Source organism: Linepithema humile, unplaced genomic scaffold (genome assembly GCF_040581485.1).
Source record: "Linepithema humile isolate Giens D197 unplaced genomic scaffold, Lhum_UNIL_v1.0 unplaced_1, whole genome shotgun sequence".
Taxonomy (NCBI): Eukaryota; Metazoa; Arthropoda; class Insecta; order Hymenoptera; family Formicidae; genus Linepithema; species Linepithema humile.
Genome location: NW_027124985.1, coordinates 292,096 through 297,095, shown reverse-complemented (window position 1 = coordinate 297,095; position 5,000 = coordinate 292,096). Strand labels below are relative to the sequence as shown.

General features: G+C 55.9%; 1 non-coding gene across 1 annotated transcript in view; it reads left to right on the top strand.

The window, feature by feature from the left end:
* The window catches only part of LOC137001840 (large subunit ribosomal RNA), a 7,841-nt gene that overhangs the window by 853 nt on the left and 1,988 nt on the right, over positions 1 to 5,000 (top strand). The window contains exon 1 of the ribosomal RNA XR_010891681.1: positions 1 to 5,000. This exon is cut by the window's left edge and continues 853 nt beyond it; it is cut by the window's right edge and continues 1,988 nt beyond it. This is a non-coding gene — a ribosomal RNA (large subunit ribosomal RNA).

The following is a 5,000-nucleotide window of genomic DNA, read 5'->3' as shown; positions in this document are numbered from 1 at the left end:
AACGATATACCGGTCGGCGACGCTACTGCTTTGGGTACTCTTAGGACCCGTCTTGAAACACGGACCAAGGAGTCTAACATGTACGCGAGTCATTGGGACTAGCGAGACCTAAAGGCGCAATGAAAGTGAAGGTCGGCCCTGGTTGTCGACCGAGGGAGGATGGGCCGCGTCGCGATGCGGCTCCGCACTCCCGGGGCGTCTCATTCTCATCGCGAGAAGAGGCGCACCCAGAGCGTACACGTTGGGACCCGAAAGATGGTGAACTATGCCTGGTCAGGACGAAGTCAGGGGAAACCCTGATGGAGGTCCGTAGCGATTCTGACGTGCAAATCGATCGTCGGAACTGGGTATAGGGGCGAAAGACTAATCGAACCATCTAGTAGCTGGTTCCCTCCGAAGTTTCCCTCAGGATAGCTGGCACTGGCCGTTCCGCCAGGAACGCGCGCGAGTCTCATCTGGTAAAGCGAATGATTAGAGGCCTTGGGGCCGAAACGACCTCAACCTATTCTCAAACTTTAAATGGGTGAGATCTCTGGCTTTCTTGAATTATGAAGCCACGAGCATCTCGGATCAGAGTGCCAAGTGGGCCATTTTTGGTAAGCAGAACTGGCGCTGTGGGATGAACCAAACGCAGAGTTAAGGCGCCCAACTCGACGCTCATGGGACACCATGAAAGGCGTTGGTTGCTTAAGACAGCAGGACGGTGGCCATGGAAGTCGGAATCCGCTAAGGAGTGTGTAACAACTCACCTGCCGAAGCAACTAGCCCTGAAAATGGATGGCGCTGAAGCGTCGAGCCTATACTCTGCCGTCAGCGGCAAGTGGGGCGGCCGCGCGCAAGCGCGCCGTCACGAAGCCCTGACGAGTAGGAGGGTCGCGGCGGTGTGCGCAGAAGGGTCTGGGCGTGAGCCTGCCTGGAGCCGCCGTCGGTGCAGATCTTGGTGGTAGTAGCAAATACTCCAGCGAGGCCCTGGAGGACTGACGTGGAGAAGGGTTTCGTGTGAACAGCCGTTGCACACGAGTCAGTCGATCCTAAGCCCTAGGAGAAATCCTATGTCAATGACGGCGTACATACTCTGGTGTTCTCGACAACGAGACCGAAAGAGAGAGAGACCGTGTGACGAGAGACACACGCCCGTCGGGCGAAAGGGAATCCGGTTCCTATTCCGGAACCCGGCAGCGGAACCGCATACAATTCGGGCCCTCGTAAGAGTGTTCGTCGGGGTAACCCAAAATGACCTGGAGACGCCGTCGGGAGATCCGGGAAGAGTTTTCTTTTCTGTATAAGCGTTCGAGTTCCCTGGAAACCTCTAGCAGGGAGATAGGGTTTGGAACGCGAAGAGCACCGCAGTTGCGGCGGTGTCCGGATCTTCCCCTCGGACCTTGAAAATCCAGGAGAGGGCCACGTGGAGGTGTCGCGCCGGTTCGTACCCATATCCGCAGCAGGTCTCCAAGGTAAAGAGCCTCTAGTCGATAGACTAATGTAGGTAAGGGAAGTCGGCAAATTGGATCCGTAACTTCGGAATAAGGATTGGCTCTGAGGAGCGGGGCGTGTCGGGCTTGGTCGGGAAGCGGGTCTGGCTGACGTGCCGGGCCTGGGCGAGGTGAACGGTCGGCGTTCTCGCGCCGGTCCCGGGATCCGAGCTCGGTCCCGTGCCTTGGCCTCCCGCGGATCTTCCTTGCTGCGAGGCTTCCGTGGCGGCGCGAGCCGTCGCGATCGTCCTCTTCGGCCGCCATTCAACGCTCAGCTCAGAACTGGCACGGACTAGGGGAATCCGACTGTCTAATTAAAACAAAGCATTGCGATGGCCCTCGCGGGTGTTGACGCAATGTGATTTCTGCCCAGTGCTCTGAATGTCAACGTGAAGAAATTCAAGCAAGCGCGGGTAAACGGCGGGAGTAACTATGACTCTCTTAAGGCGGGAGTAACTATGACTCTCTTATGGTTACTCGGGCATGGATGCGCAACATAGATCTTTATGGTCCCTCAGCCTCTCCATGTCAAGTTATACACCTACCTCCTCGTGGTACCGCCGGGCGCAGGGCTTCGGCTGTGCGGCCAAATGGTGTTATAACGAGTGCGCCCTAAAGGGTCTTGTACCCATGTGCCGAGTCCATGGTAAGTTGTGGGGCCAAGAAAGGATAGGCTTCTCGGGGACTCTCAGCCGTCATGCTGTTTGATCCCCACACGCAGTAAATATGGATACAAGAAAAATGAATGAATCTCGCCCGGGTTCTCGGATGGCCCGGGCACTGCGTGCTAATGACGCTAGCGATGCAGGTAGTGGATCAGCGTCTTCAAATCGCAGAAATGCCAGTGGTCTTCCCACGCGGACTCGCGTTGCCACCAATGCGGCGACTAATGATGGGCCAGCCATCTGCGAGTACTGCGGAAGGGAATTCCGGAACAAGCGTGGCCTGGGTGTACACATTGTACATGCCCATGCCGAACAAGCTAACAGCGCGATCAATGTCGAGCGCGTTAAGGCCAGATGGTCCGAGGAGGAAGTACGTCTCATGGCGCGAGCTGAGGCTTCAGCCACCTCAGCGGGGGTTCTCTTCATGAACCAGTTTCTCCACGAGAGGTTCCCCCATCGAACCTTGAAATCAATCAAGGGTAAGCGTCGACAAGAGGCTTATTGCTTGCTGGTCCAAGAGTTCAGCCAAGAGGTCCCGTATAACACGGACGGTGACGATGCTGGCAGAAACGGGGCCGATACGACGATGACACTAGTCGCCGGCCCTGCCGCCATTGAGACGGAAGAAGATTCGAATAACGAAGTCGATGTGGCATCGCAGTCCTCACCTCATATTCCCGCTACGGGTGATGAGAGGCTTCGGGAAGTAACGGAGGAGCTCCTTGAGAGGGTTAGACGTTATCGTTGCTATAAGGCTGGATCTCTGCTGACGGTCCGCACGAGATTTTCTGGAGGGAAGAATTGACGTCCATGCCATTGAGAGATGGCTGGGCAAGATCTTTCCGGTACAGACGGTGCACTCTCCTCGACGTGCTAAGACTAGAAAGCGCGATCCTCCTGTCATAAGAGAGAATAGGAAGCAGTTGAGGATGAGAGAATTTGCCATAGCGCAGTCTCTATACAAGAAAAACCTCAAAACCTGTCTTTCGCATATACTCGACGGAGACTCCACACGCACGCGTCCTTCCGCTGTCGAATTCCGTGACTACTGGCGTCCCGTCATGGAGGCGTCCAGTGTGGCGGATGGTGACATGAAGGCGCTGCGGGAGAGGTACGACGAGGCGAGGCAGGCGGCTGGTTCCATCCGGAGCCTTCCGTCGACTGCCAGAGGGATTCATCTCGAAGGCATCGATGAGGGCGCGACTGAGGCTGGCAGCCCACCGGTCGATAAGTCCTTGCTCTGGGATCCGATCTCGACTACCGAAGTCGTACGGATTTCTGTAAAGAATGGTTCTGCGCCAGGATTGGACGGCATTGAACCACGGGCTTGGAACGCTGTTCCAGCACCTATCCGTGCGTTGCTGTTTAATCTTCTGCTACTTGCAAGGGAGGCTCCCTCCTCGATCACTACTACCAGGACGGTATTCCTAGAAAAGGGGACGATGCCAGAACGGCCTAAGCCGTCGGACTATCGGCCTCTTAGTATAGGATCCGTCGTGTTGAGGCACATGCACAAGATTTTGGCTAAGCGTCTGTCGGTCCTCGATATTTTCGACAAGAGACAACGGGGTTTTCGGCCGGTGGATGGGGTCTGTGAGAACGTTACAGTCCTGTCTGCCGTGCTCGCAGACGCCCGCAGGAGTTGCAGGTCACTCCATCTCGCCTGTGTGGACCTGTCGAAAGCCTTCGACACGGTCTCGCACGAGGCAATTTTTGCAACACTCGAGGAAGTAGGGCTGCCGCTGACTTTCCGAGAGTACATAGAGACCACGTATCGAGACGCATATACGGTGCTGCACGACACCGGTAGCAATGTGCCGAGGATACAACTGGGACGTGGTGTGAGACAAGGCGATCCTCTATCGCCCCTACTGTTCAATCTGGTCGTGGATAGAGCACTGGGGATTCTCTCTGAGGATGTTGGTTATCGTTTCGGCGGTCGGGTGGTCAATGCGCTGGGTTATGCTGACGACATTGTGCTTCTGTCTTCTACCAAAGTTGGCTTACAGGAGAATTTGACACGGCTTCACGAAGCCTTTGTGCAAAATGGGCTGAGCATCAACGCAAAGAAAACCGGAGTGCTTTCCATCGTGGCCTCCGGCAGAGATAAGAAAGTAAAGGTGGAAACTCAATCTAGCTTCACCGTGGGGGGAGCGGTGATACCGCAGAGATCCCCAACAGAGGTATGGACTTACCTCGGCAATTCTTATCGAGGCGCTAAGGAATACGCCTGCATCCCACCTTTAGCTCACACCATCGAGCTACTTACAAAAGCACCGTTAAAACCTCAACAGAGGCTACGGTTGCTGCGTGACTGCCTTCTTCCTCGGTATTACCACCGATGGATTATGGGATCAGTCAGCGCCAAAATTTTAAAAGGTGCGGATGTGCTAGTGAGAACTGCGGTTCGTCGCTGGCTGCGTTTGCCCCATGATGTGCCTGCTGGATACTTCCATGCGCCGATACAGAGTGGCGGTGTTGGGTTGCCTCTCTTAAGAGCTTTAATCCCTATTCTGAAGTATAGCCGACTGCGGAGGTTGTGTACGAGCTCGTTGCCGGCGGCATCGGCCGCTGCCGAATCCACGTATGTGGCTAGGCAGTTGGCCTGGTGTGAAAACCAGATGCGCGTCCGGACGTACAGAGTCACCACGACCGACGAGCTTCGGCGGCAGTGCGCCGCATGGCTGCACGAGTCGTGCGATGGGAAAGGGCTCAGGGAGGTCGCAAGTTCCAAGCTGAGTTCCTACTGGGTAACGGGTGGTGCCGACTCAATTCCCGGAGCCGACTATGTGCATTACCACCACGTGCGGGCTAACTGCTTACCGTCGAAAGCGAGATCTGCCCGAGGTCGTCCGGAGCGCGA